Source organism: Megascapheus bottae, chromosome 29 (assembly GCF_031878675.1).
Source record: "Megascapheus bottae isolate mThoBot1 chromosome 29, mThoBot2.hap1, whole genome shotgun sequence".
Classification (NCBI taxonomy): Eukaryota; Metazoa; Chordata; class Mammalia; order Rodentia; family Geomyidae; genus Megascapheus; species Megascapheus bottae.
This window is the reverse complement of record NC_143537.1, coordinates 10,129,044-10,149,202: the sequence shown is the minus strand read 5'-3', so window position 1 is coordinate 10,149,202 and position 20,159 is coordinate 10,129,044. Positions and strand designations below refer to the sequence as shown.

At 40.8% G+C, this 20,159-nt stretch overlaps 1 protein-coding gene and 1 pseudogene across 2 annotated transcripts in view; one reads left to right on the top strand and one right to left on the bottom strand.

The window, feature by feature from the left end:
* LOC150044704 (ral guanine nucleotide dissociation stimulator-like) overlaps window positions 1–20,159 on the top strand; it is a 66,152-nt gene that overhangs the window by 27,041 nt on the left and 18,952 nt on the right. The window lies entirely within an intron of this gene.
* LOC150044705 (glutathione reductase, mitochondrial-like) lies at window positions 612–5,083 on the bottom strand (annotated as a pseudogene).

Genomic DNA, 20,159 nt, shown 5'->3' with positions numbered 1-20,159 from the left:
GACATAGACAGGCAACAGTGGATCACTCCTGTAGTCCTAGTTACAGGGGGCTGAGACCTGGAGGATCAACATTCAATTCAGCTAAGGCATAAAATCCTTGAGACGCTATCTCCAATTCATCACCAAAAACCAGGACTGGAGTCATGGCTCAAGTAGTAGAATACCATCTGAGTAAGTGAGCCAATTGAGGACAAGGCTCTGAGTTTAAGCCCCCATGTGGAGGCAGGGTGGAGGGAAGTCACGATAGGAGGATTGAGAGTTTGAAACCAGCCTTGCCCGATCAGGAAACATGGTCTAAAAAGAGTAGCAAGATGCAATCATCCAAATACATACATTAACTTCATTGTACTTCATACAATTTTAAATGTGGGATGAGGCTAAAAGAAGGAAAAAAAGTAGCATGGAGCTAATAAAACTTTAAAATATTTATTACTGTCACATAAATCGAATTACTGTCACATATAAGCTAACAATAAAATAAAAAAAATTTCCAGTGTCAGAAGATCTGGATTGAAATAAAGGAATATACAAAAGTGTACAAGAAGTAAAGATCATTTGGCTCATCTCAGAAGTCTACTGGTCCAGCTGCCAGCCATTTAGTCTCTGGGTTCTCAACGGAGTGTGACCAGTTCTTCTGAAGAGGTAGGGTGAATGGCCACTGTGTTGTCAAAGTCAGCCTTTGTTGCACCCATTTTTACTGCCCACAGCAAAGCCCTGCAGCATCTCCTCACACCCGATTCCCTGCATATGGATCCCAACCATCTTTTCTTCTTCGTTAGCACAAACCATTTTCATCACACATTTTGTTTTCCTTGTGGTCACTGCATGGTACATTGGGGTAAAGGTGGTTGAGTAGATTTTCACATTGTCTTTTCCGTATTTATGAACAGCTTCATCTTCTGTGAGTCCCACTGTCCCAATAGGAGGGTGGCTGAAGACCACAGTAGGGATGTTGTCATAGTTCAATTTAGAATCTTCTTTGCATTCAAAAACTCTATGGGCAAGTTTTCGGCCAGCAGCTTTTGCAACTGGAGTAAGAAGAGCTTTTCCACAGACGTCTCCAACTGCATAGATACCTTTGACATTGGTATTCTGGAATTCATCTATGATGGTATGACCTTTCTCATCAGCTTTAATTCCCAGTTTATCTAAATTCAGGCTCCTGGAATTTGGATTCTGCCCAATGGCCCAGAGAAGGCAGTCCACCTGTGGAATTGTGGTTAAGGTGGGTTTTCTACCAGGAGCTGCAGTAACCATGCAGAATTCCAAGCCTGATGGAGGCTTTTTTAACTTCCTTGACCTGTGAGTACTTCAAGACCTCCACACCAGCATTCTGCAGCTCTTCCGTGCAGTTGGAACTGATCTGCAAATCAAAATTTCTAAGGATCGTATCGTGCCGTATCATGAGTGATGTCTTAGAGCCCGAGACAGACAGGATGCCAGCTATCTCCACAGCAATGTAGCCTGCACGCACGATGACACTGCGGCTAGGCAGCTCTCTAGCTGAAAAAAAAACCATCACTGGTTATTCTCAGGCTGGCACCAGGAATGTGGTTCTCATCAGGATGTGAGGGCATGCCACCAGTGGCAATCAGGATGTGAGAATGGTGTATTTTTTCCCACTGACCTCAATCATGGGCTGCGGGCCATCTGTGAATGCTGCATGGCCTGGATGATTTCTATATGGGACTTAGACAGCCTGGCCAGGAAAGTCCATGAGACTCCTTTGCAATGAACTACACAGAGGCAGTAAATAGTAGGGCCATCATCATGAACAAAATACCACAAGTTGTAGCTTACCACTGGCAGGAACACACTAAAATAATTTTCATGGACTTTCCTGCCCAGGCTGGCTTTGAACCACGATCGTCAGATTTCAGCAATCAAAGCATGTAGTATTATAGATAAGAGCCATGAGATAAACATCTTTGACTCTTGTCTTCTTTCACCTTTTTTATTTCTTTAGTTGCTCATTATGATTATTTCAGGTTCTCTAGTTTTTTGTTTGGAGCTAGTCACTCACTGTCATTTATTTTCTAGTTTACCATTTGGAAGCCAATTATTGGCTTTGTTGTTTACCTGTTGTGGTGCTTGAACTTAGGTTCCGTGCTATTCTGGAGCTTTATTTTGCTAGTTTTGGGGCTTGAATTCAGGGCATGAGCACTGTCCTTGGGCTTTTCTCAAGGCTAGTACTCTGCCACTTGAGCCACAATAGCACTTCCAGCTTTATCTATGTATATGGTACCAAGGAATCAAACCTCGGTCTTCATGCATGCTAGGCAAGCACTCTTACCACTAGGCCAAACTCCTGGCCCCTATTCTGGAGCTTTTTACTCAAGTATAACAGTCAGAGCCTGGTCAATGCCCTCCAAAATTATTTTCCTCAAAGTCAGTAGAGAGTACCATTAGAGCCAAAACTGGACTTCAGAGAGTTTTTGTATGTTTGTTTTAACTTCAAGGTTTACTCTACAACATGAGCCACAGTTCACATTCTGCCCCTCGCCCCTATTTTGTGGTTCATAGTTAATAAGAGTGCCCTGGTTACACAAGGGCACTAACACAGAGGCTTGAAATCTGAGGATCATGGTTCTAAGTCAACCTGGCAAGGAAAGTCCATGACACTCCTATTTCAATGAATCACACAGAGGCAGAAAGTAGTAGAGCCCTAATCATGAACAAAACACCCACAGTTTAAGCCCATCACTTGCAGGCACACATTGAAACAACTCTCATGGACTCTTCTGCCCAGGCTGACTTTGCACCACAGTCTTCTGAAGTCAGTGAGATTAGCAAGTAGGATAGAGGCATGAACCATGCTTTCGGGCTTCTGTTTTCTCTTTAATATCTCCTCCTTTTTAATTTATTGTTTCTTCTACTGTTAGGATCTAATAGCCACATATTAAGGATACCATGCACCATTTGTTCCTTTGGTCTTGACTTGTCTCACTCAACATGATTCACTCTAGATTCATTCACTTCCCTGCAAATGCCATTATTTTGTCTGTTGGCTATGTAGAATTCCATATGTAGAATTCCATTGTGTGTGTGTGTGTGTATATATATATATATATTTGTGTATATATATATATATGTGTGTGTGTGTGTGTGCATGCGTGTGTGTATGTGTATGTGTATCTCACATTTTATGTATCCATTTATCTGCAGTAGGGCATCTGGGTTGTTTCCATCACTTGGCTATTGTGAATAGTACAGAGATGAACATAGCTGAGCAGGTGTCCTTATCATATCATGGGCTATGATGTTCAGGATAAATGCCCAGGAGTGGTATGGTGGGATCGTAGGGAAGGCCAGACCCTAAGTTTAAGCGCCTCAATGGGGGAGGGAGGTAAACAAGCCAGTAGTTGCCCTGTTACCTAAGTAGCAGAGCCTCTAAATGTGGAGACAAAATTTAACCAAAAAAAATTTTCAGGGAGAGTGTTTACTCCCCAACAAGAAACTAGAGGTCTTGAAATAATCAAACTGAACAACTACAAAGAAATTATATAAACAAATAGTGAACTAAAAAAAAAAGAAAAAAACTAGATGAAAAAAAGGGGAAAGCAGAGAGGAGCCAATTAAAAATTTTCAAATTATGTCACACACCTAGGACTTGCTGAGGTTGCAGAAATCTGAGGATTGTGTTTCAGAGCTGGATTGGCAGGAAAGTCCATGAGACTTGTTTAAATGACTGGCAGTGGTGGGCTTTGGTTTTCTGTGTTTGGCTCATGGCTAGAGATCTACTACTTCTTGTCTCTTGCCAGATAATTTCAGGTAAAAGTCTCATGGACATTCCTGCCTAGACTGGCTTCATACCACAATCCTCAGATGTCAGAGCCTGTGTAATGCTCCCATGTTCACGTGAGACTCTTTCTCCCATAATCTACCAAAAAGAAAGAGAGATAGAGAAAGAAAGAAGAGAAACAAAAAAAGACAAGGAAAGAGAAATGTGAGAAGAAAACAGAAAGAAGCAAAGAAAGAGATAAAGCAAGAATGTAAGAAAGAAAAGAAAAGAAAGGAAGAAAGCTTTCACTCCAGGTGATAATCCTGCATACCTGAATGGAAAAAAGCAAAGCAACCAATCTCAGAGTGGCCAATCCTACCAACCAGTTTCAGGATGTAAAAAAATGATAAAGAAAAAAGGAACAAAAATGAAATAAAAGGAAAGAGAAGATACCAAAGTGATAACTAAAAATATCATTCATGTCTGTATTCTAGAGTTGCTCAGGTCAAAAAAATCACAGGATTGTGATTAAAAGCCAGCCTTGCCAGGAAAATCCATGAGAGTTTTTTAGTGTGTGTCTGAAAGTGATGGGCTTAAATTAGGGGAAGTTTGTTGTTGTTGTTGTTTTGTTTTTTTGGATTAGGACACTACTGCTTTCTACTTCTTGCTTCTGGTTGGTTTGTTGGAGATAAGATTCTCATGGACATTCCTGTCCAGGCTGACTTAGAACCATAGCCCTCAGATTCCAAGGCTCAATGTAGTGCCCTTTTGTCTATTCAGGGCACTCATCTCCTGAATCATCAAAATAATGAAAAAGCAGAAGCTGAGTTATAGTTTATGTAGTAGAGCATGCTAGTTTTGAATTTAAAACAAAAAAAGTCAAAAATCAAGTTTTGCCCTTAAGTATACTCCATGCTAGCTTTAAGAAAAAAAAAAATTTTTTTAAAGCAATTCATGGACAGTGAGCAGGCCCAGAGTTCAAACCCTTGCACCAGAACAAAAAAATCTCAAAGCCAGTGGATGACCTGTGGCCAAGGTGACAGAGCTTCAAAATGTTAAGAAAAGAAATTTTTTTAAAGAAGAGAAGAGCCAATTGAAGAAATTTACATCAAGGATCACACCTGTAATCCTGCCTGGTAAATTCTGAGTTTCGAGATTGAAAACCAGCCTGGGCAGGAAAGTCCATGAGACTTGTTTTAGTGAGTGGCACTTGTGGGATGGAACTTGCTGTGTTTTGCTCGTGGCTAGAATTCTACTTCTTGTCTCTTGGTGGTTAATTGAAGCAAAGAGTCTCATGGACTTTCCTGCCCAGGCTGGCTACAAACCACAATCCTCAGATTTCAGAGCCGAGTATGTCCCCATATTCACAAGACTCTTTCCCCTGTAAACAACCAGAAAATGAAAGGAATGAAGAAAGGGAAAGAGGGAGGGAGGTCTGGAGGGAGGAAGGAAGGAAGGAAGGAAGGAAGGAAGGAAGGAAGGAAGGAAGGAAGGAAGGTAGGTATGTATCCAGGAATCCAGGAAGCCTGTTGTTGAGCTGTGGCTCCCAATTTGAACCTGCTACTCGTTAGCAAAATAAAGCAAAGTAGAGCAAAACACCGCAGGGAGAATGGCCAATCCTTATCAGAAACCTAGAAAACCTCAATAAAAAACAAAGAGAAAAAAGAAACAACAATAAATTAAAAGAGAAAACTGAGACTATTGAAAACATGGTTCATGCCTCTATCCTACTCGCTAATCTCACTGACATCAGAGGACTATGGTGCAAAGTCAGCCTGGGCAGGAGAGTCCATGAGAGTTGTTTCAGTGTGTCCCTGCAAGTGATGGGCTTAAACTGTGGGTGTTTTGTTCATGATTAGGGCTCTACTACTTTCTGCCTCTGTGTGATTCATTGGAAATAGGAGTGTTATGTACCTTCCTTGCCAGATCATGGAGATAAGAATTTCATGTATTTTCCTACCCAGGATAGCTTGGAACTACAGTCCACAGATTTTAGGATACTATTTAGTACTCTTGGTTTGTCATGGGACTCTTATCTATTAAAAACCAGAAAAAGCAGAAGTTGAGTTGTGGCTCAGGTAGTTGGGCATGTTAGTCTTGAATTTAAAAAATAATAATTTAAGAATAATCTTCTAGGAGAGTCACCAGGTCTTGATCTGAAGCCCTAAGTATCAGCACTAAAAAAATAACAATTGGAACTTGAATTTTGCCTTTTATTGTACATCTTGCTTGCTTGGACAGAAAAAAAATACTCATGGACAGTGACTGGGCCCAAAATTCAAACCCTCACACAAGAATTCGAAAACCTAAAGCCAGCGATTGATCTATGGCTTAAGATGTAAAGTCTTCTAGCTTCATCCTAATAACCCAAACAAATAAAAAGTAAAAACACAAACTGAGTGTGAGTGTCTAGGCTCTAACAACAAGCCAGAAGACCTGAAATTTTAGCGGGGGTGGGGGAAAAAAAGGAAAAGAAAAAAACAGTAAAAGCAACAATGAAATCAAAGGAAGGTGAAAGAAGTCAGGAGCCAATTAAATAATTTTCAATCATGGCTCACATCTGAAATCCTACCTGCTTTGTTGGCTGAAATCTGAGGATTGCATTTTGAAGCCAGCCTGGGCAGGAAATTCCATGAGAAAAGAAAAGAAAAAGAAACATAAATAATTAAGGTTTGGCTAAAATTCTACAGCCTGCTTTGACAAAAAAATGTCAAGGACAGTTTAGTAACCTGTCAGGAAAGCTGTCTAATACTTTAAAAAATATATTTAAACTTCTTGACCACCTGTGGTGGACCACATGTGGTGTTTTCCTTGTGGTAAGGACCACCTGCTTTGGTGTTTATCTTTAAACACTGAGCCCCAGGGAAAGTTGGGGCTGCTTTCTATAATCCTTAAGGTGGTCTGTAGCTGCTGTGCTGTTACTAAACTGAATCCTAGCTCGGTTCACTGAATGCTGGTGACTCTATTGCTAGGGGATTCGGGACCCTCCCAAATCTAGGATATCACAGGGGCCCCTCAAAATGACCGGGATATTACAAAAGTATACTAGGCCCTGCTTTGAAGCCCTAGGAAAAGCACCAAAGAAATGAAGGACAAAACCAAACTAAAAAAGAAATGTTAACTTGTAGCTAAGAGTCTGCTAGGCTTGCAGAAAAAGTAAAAACAACCCAATAAAGGAAAAGGATGGCTTAGGAAGAAAAGAGCCATTTGAACATTATAAATCATGGCTCACATCTTGTATCTTGAATGTAAAAGAGGGTAAGAGAATATAAAAGCCACAAAAGACCTTAAAGTGAGCAGGGTGACTTTTAGAAGGCTGAGAGTTGTGGATTTTAATTTTTACCCAGCCCAAGTGGGACAAATCCATGAGTATCCATGACATTTGTAACAATAAACACACAGGGAGAGCTGGGAGTTTAGCTTAGTGGTAGAGTGCTTGCCTAGCATGCACAAAGACCTGGGTACAAGGTACATAGAAAAAGTCAGAAGTGGGGCTGTGGCTCAAGTGGTAGAGCTCTAGCCTTGACAAAGTCCAGGACAGATCCTGAGTTCAAAAAAGGGGGCAAAAACAAAACAAAGCCAGAAGAGATTTCACTGTTCAAGTGGTGGATTAGTAGCCTTGAGCAGAAAAGCTCAGGGACAGCTCTCAAGAAAGACCTGATTTCAAGCTGTATAACCGGCAGAGAGAGGAGGGGAGGGAGAGAGGGAGAGAGAGAGAGAAGAGAGATAGAGGCAAAAGGACAGTGAGACAGACTAGAGTTGAAAAAAATTAAGATGAAGCAGTGCACAGTATCTCATGCTATAATCCTAGTTACTCTGGAGGCTGAGATCTCAGGATCGTAGTTCAAAGCCATGAGACTCTAATCACCAGAAAAGCAGAAGTGATGCTGTGGCTTCCAAGGGGTAGGGCGGTAGCCTTGATATGAGGAGCTCAGGGAAAATATCCAGGCCCAGAGTTCCAGTCTCATGACTTACAAAAACAAAACAAAAAACAGTAGTTGTTTAATAAGACACAAAGATCTAAGAATTTTTTTGACAATGCAAGTTAAAATAAAACAAAGCTGACCTGACTCAAAATTTACCCCAACCAATAGAAAATGATTTAGTTTTCCTATCAGAGAGGTCAGTTACTTAGAACTGAAACTTTATAACATATGTGGAAGTGGATCATTCTCTGACCCCTGTGGCAGTGCAGCCTTGGGAGAACTGATCAACTGTGCTCTGTTTGATTTTTCTTATTTCCCTTGTGTTCTGGGACTAGTCCTGTATGGGGTGAGGAAAGAGGAGGGGGTTTGGGCACAGGCAGTAATAATCACTCTTGAGGTGCTTGCTCATGAGAGGGACACACAGAATTCAGTAATTAATGCCATATTTTCTCTCTTTTTTTGCTTCCTTTTTAGCTTTTTTCAGCTTCTTTTAGTTTACAAAGCAAGGGTGGAGTTATATCACACTTATGAGGAAAATATGGATTAATCTACACACTGTATGTAAAATTAGAATTAAAGAGGAAGAAGATGGTGCCAAAGCACTTGAGACCATCTTAGCTTTATTCCAGAAAAAGAGTTGTGGAATCCCAGGAGACAACTATCCTAAATCAACAACTACAAATTTAAGAAGCAACAGAGAACTATATGAATGGGAAGAAAAAAACATAAAGCTTATAACTAATCATTAAAATAGACAAAGTTTATCCTTCTTTAGATGGAAAGATGAATTTTAGCAGAGCAGACATGATGGGTTCAATGTTCATAAGGCAAACTAAAAAAGAAACTTTAGAAAACAGAGTGAGATGGAAAATAGAATATCAGGAATGGAAGCTAAAACACAAGATCTGGAACAGAGTCATCAATCTAGAAAAATCGGTCAATATTAAGAGAAGTACAAGAATGTGCAGACGCAGTCAAGAAATCTAAGCTTCATATGATAGGAGTTGATGAAAGGGAAGAGTTTCAAATGAAGGGAATGCGACACTTATTCACCAAGATTATAGCAGAGAACTTCCCTAACCTCAAAAGGAGAAATCTCACATTATTATCAGAACACCAAATAAACAGGACCCAAAAAGGAACGCTTCCAGACAGATCATAGTAAAAACATTAGAGGTGAATTGTAAGGAGCTGATTCTTAATGCTTCAAAAACAAAGAACTATATTACAATGGAAAAAAAATAGAATCACTGTAGACCTTTCCACACAAACCCTAAATGCAAGAAATACTTGGAAAAATACCATTCATCACCTGAAGACCCACAAGTGCAAACCCAGACTGATATATCCAGTGAAATTACCATTTACATTTGGGGGAGAAACAAGATTTCATTCCAAAGAGAAACTATATGAATTTATGCACACTAAACCAACATTACAAAAAATAATCAAAAGCAAAAGCAGAACAGCAGGAAGTCCCATCAAGAAGCTATCATCTATAAATCAGTAAGCACAAAGGGGGAAAAAGAAAGAAGGAAAAATAATGACACAGGACAGTAACCACTTCTCCATAATTTCTCTAAATTTGAATGGCCTGAACAACCCAATTAAAAGCCATAGAACAGCAGATTGGCTTAGGAAACAAGACCCATCAATTTCCTATCTCCAAGAGATCTACCTCACTGCCAAAGATAGAAACAAACTCCAAGTGAAGGGATGGAAAAGAATTTTCTACTCCAAAGCACAATGCAAAAAAGCAGGAGTAGCAATCCTATTCTCTGACAAAAATAACTTCTCCGTAAAGTCAGTACATAAACATGGCCACTACATATTACTAAGGGGGGTCAATTCATAACCAGAATATTACAGTTATAAAAATTTACTCTCCAACATGGGAGCACCTAAGTATGTCAAGCAAACTCTCTTAGAGTTACAGTACAAGACAGACTCAAACACATAATGGGGTACTTCATATTAGAATTAAAACTGAATTCAAGATTAAAAGATTAGGGCACTTAGCTTTGTTGTAAAGAGGGAACACAAATACCCCTAAACTATGCATAAGTGTGCTAAGATGGGGCATACAGAGGACAGTATTGTCAGCCAGCCACAGACAGTTTGGCCTTCATTGTGATGATTGTTCTTGTTTTGTCTTTGCAGAACTTCTTGATTTTCCCAGAGAAAATCAGTTGTATGTGTTTTCAGGCAGTTCAAATTGTAACTACCTCAGCAGTGTGGTTTCTATTGGGTTTAAGAGTCCAGAGATTCAAGCTCATTGTCTCTTCTATGGCCCTGGTATTACCAACCCCTGGCTGGGGTGGTTCTGCCATGACCAGATGAATGGGTGAGAAGATTGCCTGGGTTAGTGACAGGGCTTCTGGCTCTCAATGGCTTTGGTGTCTTTCAGGGCTCTTCACTGCCGTCCCTGGTTCTGCCTGCTACTGGGCTTGCACAAGCAGCAAAATCTCTTCAAAGCAGACATTATCCTGCTGGCCATCTCCTTCCTGCACCATTTTCTTCTGGAGCTAGGTACTCTGCCATCATGTGGTGACTACTCAAAGGGAAAAACAAGATCCTCTGAGGTAGTTTTGTCCAGCCCCAAAACAAGAGCAGCCAGCAGCAGGCTGGGAGTGCAAAGCAGGAACTTTCTGTGCAGCTTCCTCTGGCAGCATCTTAATTTTGTAGCAGTCATATTTCCTAGGCCTCATTTCAGGCTTCTTGCAGCCCTGACTCTTGGTAACCCGCAAGATGCTGCTCTCATTCTGGGGTTGTGCAGAGGGCAGGGACAGCTCTATGTTTCTTCCAGGCACTTTGAGAGGGAGGAGCCCTGGAGGCTAGCCATTGAATCATGATGTGGGGTGAGGCTGTGGCTAGAGCTCCTCTGCAGGAAGAAGAAGGGAATGACAGGCAGGGAGGCACTTCTGCCTGTTTGCTTCACATCACAGGGCAGCAGACACTGAGATGGCAATGGCAAAGTGCAAATCTGGAAAGGCAATCTCTCTATCCCTCCCATAAGACGGTGAAAAGGGTAGTGACAGTGGCCTGTGGCTGAATACCCCAGTGCATTATTTGAGTTGTTACAGGGCTGACTCTCCCTGGCTTTAGGCCGTCTTTAATGAATATGTGGCCTTCACATCATGAAATGGTCTGTAGAAATGATGTGTGGATCTGACACTCACTTTGTCCCATGGCACATATCCTGTTTACAACTATTGGGTTTAACTGCTTGAGCAGGGGCTCAGATGGATACAGGAAACCTTCCTCAACTGGATCGAACCACCGGTGGTCACGATTCATTGTGTATCTGTCCTCTGCTTGAGGGTCTAGAGTTAAGAGCTGCAAAAGGATGTTATATCATTTGATAGTCAGGTGAGATGGTATATCATACCTGACCTGTACAATCTCTGTGCAGAGCTAGTTTGAAGTGCTCCCTATAAACGGGAATTCTCCTGAAACCATAAATGACAAGACAGTGTCCAGACAGCAGACATCTACCTTGAAGTGATCGTAGGCTTGTTTCAGGTATATTTCATTGGCATGAAACACATAGGCACCATGAATATCTGTGATCAATTGCTCTGGGGCAATCTTTAGGGTCAACCCAAAGTCACTGACCATGGTGTTGCCCTTTTCATCCAGAAGGATGTTGTAAGGCTTAACGTCTAGGTGTTCAATCTCATTCCAATGGAAGTACTGCACTGTAATTCTTATCTGCTTCAGCAACCTCCTGGCTTCTTTCTCATAAAGCCGGCGTGATGCTTCTATCAAGCTCTGCAGGTTTCCCTTGGTGGCCATTTCCATCACCAGGTAGACATGTTCCTCTCGCTGGATCACTTGATACACCCTGATTACATGGGGTGATTCAGAGCCTTGACAATGTCCACCTCATTTTCCACCAGCAGAGGGTACTCTTGTCCCCAATATTTTCCCTGCTACCTCACAGTCTGTAAGGTCACAGTGATAGGTCTTCATCACTTGCCCAAATGTACCATAGCCTGCTGTACATGGTATTGGCTGACAAGGATGTCCTCTTCTGTGCAGGAGAATGTAGTACATTTGCTGTCTGTTGACTCCATTTCCTCATGGGATGGCAGGGAGTCAACCTTATCCAAACAGCTAATAAAATATGGTGGAAGTAAATTTTAACTATAGTAGCTACATAAATATGACAATAAATATAAACAATATAAATATGAAAATTACCTAAATCAATGTAGTATCACATTTTAAATTTTGCTAAATCAATTCAGTGGTAGCATATCTTAAAATAAATTAGCACAATCTAAATGAGAGAATAATGAAAATGCCCAAAGCTGTGCAATGCAAAGCCTTCCTTTCTCCCCCACCCTCCTCAAAAAACTATTAGCCTAGATCTGATTTAGTTTAGCAAGTCATGAAAGGATCTCTCTCAGCAGAGCAACTGCCTTCTGTAACCCCTGTAGGGGTTACCATTGTGACCTCATAATGGTATGTGAGCTCAGTGAGGAAAAGGGCCAGTCACAGCAGGGCCTAGTGACATGGAGGAATGGATCAATCACACAAAGGCCCAGTGCCATAATGGAGGAATGGGCCAGTCATAGCAAGGCATAGACCTCTCGATGTTCTAGCTCTTAGGAGTGTTGTCCAGGACTTCAGGTTTACAGCGATGGACATCATCATGGCAGCATTTCAGGAACCATGAGGATGGTACCTAAGGTGGTCCTTCTTCAGGCCATGAGATCCTTGGACCACCTCCTGCAGGAACACTGTCCCCATGCTCCAGGCAGAAGGATGTGCCTTCTTGTGGGTAGGTCTTGGGACTTGCTCCAGCAATCTTTGAGTTTTATAGCTTTTTTTTTCCCCCAGAGCCAGGGACCAAACTCAGGGCCTTGCACTTGCCAGGCAAGGGCTCTTCCGCTAAACCAAATCCCCGACCCCTTGCTCCAGCAATCTTTGAAACCATAGTGAATCACAAGCCCTTGCACACCTGGTGTATTGCAAAAGACTAGAGTGGCATCAAGTTTAAATAACACCCTGGGATTCTGGGAAGATGAAGGATCAGGGTATGTCTTTCTGAGCTCTCACCAACATACCAGTTTTAGCATTGTAGTGGAAAGTATATAGCTAAAGAATGACACCAAGTAAGTTGTAGTAGAACAGAGATCTCAGAGAGGAAAAATTCATGCAGCCTGCTTAAGAAAAAAATTTTGAGCCCTCACCCAGCATGGCAGCTGCCACTCTCCAGAGCAGCTGCATCAAGACAAAGGCACCTGGATAGTGAGCACTCAGCACCTCACTTACCTGCGGCACAGCCACCTGCAGTGTCTATGAACGGAAGTCTTCATCCTGCAGGCTACAGACGCAGGTCTCAGAAGGAGCCAGGAACCAAGCAGAAGTGGGAGTACCTCACTAATGTCATTCTCATTCTTGCTTGCAGAGTGGCATTGGGAAGGTAGCCCCTCCCCCACCAGCTGAGAGCAGAGCCATCTTGGCTACTGGGCAAAGTCCCAGCTAGACCAACTAGCAGATAACTGGAGCCTGAAAAGTGGTGTTGGGAGCACCATTCCTCAAAAGGGCAAAGGGCAAGAACAATTCCTTCCTGGGTAGCTTGGGTTCCCTCGCCCAGGAAACCAAGCCAGAGGTGGCTCCACCCCAAGAGTAACCTCACTTAAACTACAAAGACAATAGTAGCTCCAGGCTGTATCAGTCCAGATAGAATACAACTCCATTCACTTTCAAGCTACTGAAAACCGCCAACTTTCTCCTGCAGGACACACAGAGCTCATTGCCTTGCTAGTAAATGAACCTGGGTGGGCAGCCACAGAGAGGCCAAGTCTGTGAGGCAGAACTTTTACTGTCCAATCAAGCAAACTGATCACAAAAATTAACTAAGCCAATGGAAAAGAAATTATCACAGGAGAAAAGAGGCTTCATAGAGACTGGATGCCAAATTCAGTGGAGACACAATGCACTTAACTCTCCAATAAAACGGCATAGACTGTCTAGTTGGATCAAAAAGCAATATCCATATTTCTGCTGTCTTCAAGAAACACATCTTGCCCCCAAAACAAACATATTCTGAGAGTGGCTTGAATAAAATTGATCAAGATAATGGACCCCATAAACAGGTTGTTTTTGCCATCCTCATTTCAGATAAAATAGACTTCACACTAAATTTAGTGAGAAGAGACGTTATTACTACTAAAGGGATCTCTCCTTCAGGAGGATATAACCATCCTAAATATCTACAGACCTAATGCCAGAGCACCCAACCTCATCACACAAACTTTACTTACACTAAAACCACACATAGATCCAAACACAGTGATTGTTGGTGTCTTTAACACAGCATTGTCACCTCTGGACAGATCAACCAGGAAAAAAATCTCAACAGAGAAACCTCAGAATTTAATAATTGCATAGAGCAACTGGAACTAACAGACATCTACAGATTATTTTACCCAGCAACACCAGAATATATGTTTTTTGTAGCAGCATATGGAACGTTTTCTAAAGCAGCCACATTTTAGGTTATAAAACAAACCTGTACAAATTCAGAAACACTGACATGATTCTGTGAGTTCTCTCAGACCACAATGGCATAAAATTGGAACTGAACACCACTCTCCACCAAGGGAAACCATGTAACTCATGGAGATTGAATAACCCATTGTTGAATCACCAGTGGGTCATTGTGGAGATGAAAACAGTAATAATGTAACAGTTTATGATATTTAACAAAAAGCACAAAAATGCCAGCTCTTTTGGGGCACAGCAAAGTATTACGAGTGTGTGCATTAACAAATTGCAAAATTCTCAACAATTTAATGGGGTGCACCTTAAGCTCTTGGAAAAAGAGCAACAAGCCATTCCCAATTCCAGTAGAATGAAACAAATTATTAAAATAAATTCAGAATTAAATGAATTGTAGTCCAAAAACATAGAACCAACAAAACAAGGAGTTGGTTCTTTGAAAAAAATAACAAAATTGGCAAACCCTTAGCAAATAAAAATGGGAGCACACGGGACTCCACTCCCATGTTGCTTGAACTGATTTGAAACCTTGGCAAATAACGGAATAAATAACCCTCAAAAAAAAATCTATGGATTTCCTCCATGCCAACAATGAATAGAGCAAGGCAGAAATCAGGAAAGGAACTCGTTTTGCAATAGCCTCAAAGAAAATACTTAGGAATTAACTAAGAATGTAAAGGATCTGTATGATGAAAACTTCTAAAGCATGAAAAAAAGAAAAAGTAGATCTAAGTGGAAAAACCTTCCGTGCTCCTGGATTGGAAGAAATAAAATTGTGAAAATGGCAATCCTGCCAAGGGCAATCTACAAATTCAATGCAATACCCATTAATATCCCAATGTCATTCTTTAAGGGAATAGAAGAAGCAATCCAAAATTTCATGTGGAATAATAAAAGATTCTGTGTAGCAAAGTAACTCTTAGGAGAAAGAACAGCGCTGGAAGAATATCAATGCCAAACTTTAGACTCTGTTACAGAGCTATAGTAATCAAAAGAGCTTGGTATTGGCACAAGAACAGACCTGAGGATCAATGGAATAGAACTGAAGACCCAGAAATCAACTCACAAACCTATGGCCACCTAAATTTTGATAAGGGAGCCAAAACAGGATGGAAGAGAGCCTCTTCAACAAGTGGTGCTGGCAGATTTGGTTTAGCACGTGTAGAAAACTAAAGTTGGATCTTCTATTTCACCCTGCACCAGACTTAATTTCAATCGAATCAAAGGCCTTGCGGTAAAAGCAGATCCGCCCCCCGAAAACTTTACAAGAATGAATAGAAGATACACTAGGTCTTGTTGGCTTAGGTCTAAACTTTCTTAAGACCCCTAAACACAACAAATTAAAGGTAGTTTGGACAAATGGGACTGTGTAAAACTGCAAACTTTCTGAATGGCAAAGGACATAGCAAGTTAAATAGAAAGTGCACACAGTGGGAGATCTCCACTAGCCATACAACAGACAAAGACCTCATATCTACAGCTCAAAAATTGAATCTCTCCAAAACAAATCTTCAAACAACCTTTCCATTCAAAGGTAGGCTAAAGACTTAAAAGAGAGACTTCTCTGATGAGGAAATAAGAATGGCCTATAGACACATGAAGAAATTCTCAACATATCTGGCCATAAAAGAAAGGCAAATCAAAACAACTTTGAAATTCCAACTTACTCCACTTAGAATGGCCATTATCAAGAAATCTAATAACAGATGCTGTCGGGATGTGGCAAGGAGGCATGGTGGGAGTGTAAACTTGTTCAACCACTCTGGAAAGCAGCATGGTGATTCCTCAAAAGACTAAACATAGAGCTTCCTTATGACCCAGCAGCCCCACTTCTTGGTGTTTACCCAAATATCCTGAAACAAGGCCATACTAGCACAACGATATTCATTGCAGCACTATTTACCAGAGCAAAGATATGGAAGCAACCTAGATGCAGATATGGTACTTATTTATACACAATGAAATTCTTTGCTGCCATCAGAAAGAATGACATCACCCCATTTGTAAGGAAATGGAAAGACTTGGAAAAAAAAATCATACTACGCGAAGTAAGCCAGACCAAAAGGAACATAGGCTCAATGGTTTCCCTTATTTGTAATAATTAGTACACATCTAGGACTCTCCTAGCAGATGATTACAATAGCTCAAAATCTATGTATATATGGTCATATAGGATGAGACTAAATGAAATGAACTCTAGGATATGGAAACAAAAGCTTTATCTTCTGTGATTATTGTTCTTAATGTACTATGTTATTTCTCTTCTCTGTTTTTGCCCTTATTGTTAATTTCATGTTGCTACTGTATCTGGCTTTGTTACCTTGTATATTGTATATACATTTATTTGTTTAGTTGAAATAGGGAAGGAAAGGGGGAAATCGAGATTGAAAGGGAGGGGGAGGAGGTAAATGGGGAGAAAAACATGGGAAGGGGTTTCAATGTGTGAGCAATAAGGCATCTACTACCTGAGGATTGTAACTGTAAACCCTCTATACATTAGCACAACAATAAAACCTTTAAAAAACTTAGTCATGCTTGTTGCTATAATTTATTTTAAAAACTGAAAAGATGGGTTGGGAGGGTAGCCAAATGGTAGAGTGGTTGTCTTGCATGCATGAAGACCAGGGTTCAACTCTTCAGCACCACATACACAGAAAAAGCCAGAAGTGGTGCTGTGACATAAGTGGTAGAGCTCTAACCTTGAAAAGCCCAAGGACAGTGTACAGACCATGAGTTCAATCTCCCGGACTGGAAAAAACCCTCAAAATATTTGTTACAGCTTGAGGAAATGATTGATTTTTTTACAGCCTTTTAATTTTAAATCAAAGATCAAATCACAAAACAAACCCAGAAAGTAAGCGAAACTTTTAATGTAGCTGAGCCATAGCAAATGTTTGCACATTTCTTTTCTTTTCTGCAGGATGCCTGCACTGGAATCACTGGGTCACGGGGCCTCTCTCCTTTCTCCCATGTCTCTTGTGGTGGAAATATGATCAACATGGGTCCATATCCACTTCTACCAGGAATCACTACCATGTATGAGGCACAAGGAAACATAATTTCTCATAAGAGTTTTCTTTGTAATCCCGAGTTACTGTGTTGAACTAATTAAATTGATGAAAGAAAGGGGCTAGAGGAAGGGGCTCAAGTGCCAGATCCTATGCCGAGAAAGAGAAATCGAGTTTGAAACTTGAGGCTTTCAGTTTGAAACCCAGAACTTCTCTTTTAAAAATACTGTTTGTTGTTTTATTAGAACAAAGGCTTATTCCAATTGATCAGCATACCCTTTTGGTTGTTTATTTCAATCTTTGTGTGAGCGGGGTGCTATGGATTGGATTTTGACTGTGCTTGTTTGGCCTTTTTGATGGTGGTTGAGAGGGCTAGTACTGGTACTTGAACTCAGGGCGTGGGTGCCTTGCCTGACCATGTTTCCTTAATGCCTGTCCTCTACCATTCAATCCACAGCTCAATTTTGGGGTGTGTGTGTGTGTATTTGGAGATAAAAGTCTCATGTGTTTTCCTCTCCAGTCTGGCTTTGTACCACAATCCTGTGATCTCAGCCTTCTGAGTAGCTAGGATTACAGGTTACTGATAAGCGATCAATACTAGCATTGTTCAGATTTCTTGCTTTATTCCACTATATCATTTGGACTATAACTCCAATTTGGGATTTTGCTGGTTCTTGGAGAGAACCACATTCTTTTCTCCCCAACCTGGCTTTGACCTACAATCCTCATAAATCAGCATCTTGAGTAGCTAGGACGATAATCGGTTCTCAGCTCATCTCACATTTGAAGGAAAGTTTTTCTCCTTTCAAAAAGGTTGATTGAGAGTATTTTATCATTTAGCACTAGAAATTTGATGTCTGTGGTTTCTGTTGGTCTCCTTAGCTTCTGATGAGAAATTGGTCATAATCTTAATGAAGATCGGTATGTGATGAGTTGTGTGTGTGATTTTAGAGGCTCGCTGTCATTAACAATTTAATTAGAATGTGTCTTAGTGTGGATTGCTAAGTTTATCCCACTTAGGTTTGTTGAGCTGCTGCATTCTGCACCTGTAAGCTCATGAAGGTTATTTTTCCTTCAGAGACTTTAACCAGGCATACATTAATGCCCAGCTCATTCGTTCATTTCCATTTTATTTATGAAAATCTAGACATTGGATGTGACAGTGAGAAAAATTGCTTTGTTTTTGACAGTGGGGAGGGATGTAGAGAATGTACACAGAAGGTATCTGTATAATTATATGATGGACAAAATAAAATAGAAATAAAGGATGCACCAGGGAATAAGGTTACCAATTTGTAATTAAGTATGAGTTTAGAAAAGTCTCATGTGATAAGGTACCTTAGGATGCAAAAAATCCAGGCCACAGAATCAGCCAGGATCATGATTTAAAAGTGAGAGGGTGTCTGGCCTGTCTTAGAGGCAACAGACCAGTGTGGCTGCAACAGCCACTGGGGGGGAGGGGGGGAAGTGGAGAAAATGCTTGCTGTAGGACAGCCAGGGGAGAGCTTTGCAGAGCCGTGAGCTACAAAGTGTGATCTCCATCCAACAGCAGCGATGTTATCCAAGAACTTGCTAGAAATACACATGAGCAAAACGAATGAATGAATAAATAAATACACATTGGGTCCAGCCTAGGTGTGAGGTGAGGATGCAGAGGGCTTCTAACAAGCCCTCTAGATAAGTATGATATCTGATAAGTAAGATGAGGCCCTTTAAGCCACTGTTTGGGTATTTGGCTTTTGTTTTGAAACAGAAGCTCTTGGCAGTTTGGCAGTAGTAGAGACATATGATATGATTTGATTTAAAAAACAGAAAAAAGAAAACAGGTGCCAGTGGTTCATTCCTGCACTTCTAGCTATTCATGAAGTTATGTAAGGACCGAGGTCTGAAGCCATTCCAGGCAGGAAAGTTTATGAGATGCCTTTTCTTTTTTTCAGTCATGGTGCTTGAACTCAGCTTGTCTCTGAGCTCTTTTGCTCAAGACTAACACTTTGCCACTTGAGCCACAGTGCCACTTCTGGTTGTCTAGTGGTTAATTGGAAATTTGAGTCTCATTAGACTTTCCTGTCTATACTGGCTTTGAAGCATGATTCCCAGACGTTGACCTCCTGAGTAGCTAGAGTTACAGTTAAATCCACCATGGCCCAAATCCATGACACTTTCATTGCCAATTCACTACCAAAAACGCAGAAGTGGAGCTAAGGCCCAAATGGTAGAGCAATAAAAAGCTCAAGAAGATTCCCAGAACCACCAGCCCCAAACCAAGTAAAGACCGCCAGCTACTAACCACAGAATGAACCTACAACAACAGTCTCAATTCCAAAGCTGTGGAAATCACAGCAACAAATCACTGCAGACCTCTCCACGCAGACCCTAAATGCAAGAAAAGCTTGGAAAAATATCACTCATGCCCTGAGGACAAACAAGTGCCAACCCAGACTAATATATCCAGCAAAGCTAGCATTTACTTTTGAGGGAGAAACAAGAATATTTCATCCCAACGAGAAGCTATATACATGCACACTAAACCAGCATTACAAAAAATATTAAATAATCAAGAACAAAGTGCAGAACAGCAAGAACTCCCATCAAGAACTTATCACTTATAAATCAGTAAACACAAAAGGGGAAAAGAGAAGCTCAGAAGTAAAAATAAATAATGACAAAGGACACTAACCATTTCTCCATAATTTCGCTAAATGTAAACTGACTGAACAATCCAATCAAAAGACACAGAACCACAGATTGGATTAAGAAACAAGACACATCAATATGTTGCCTCTAAGAGTCCCACCTCACTGCAAAGACAGAAACAAACTCCAAGTGAAAAGATGGAAAAGTATTTTCCACTCCAACACACCATGCAAAAAAGCAGGAGTAGCAATCTTAATCTCTGACAAAACTAACTTCTCAGTAAAATCAGTACATAAAGATAAAAGTGGCCACTACATATTAGTAAAGGGGAAAATTCATAACAAGAATATTAGTTAT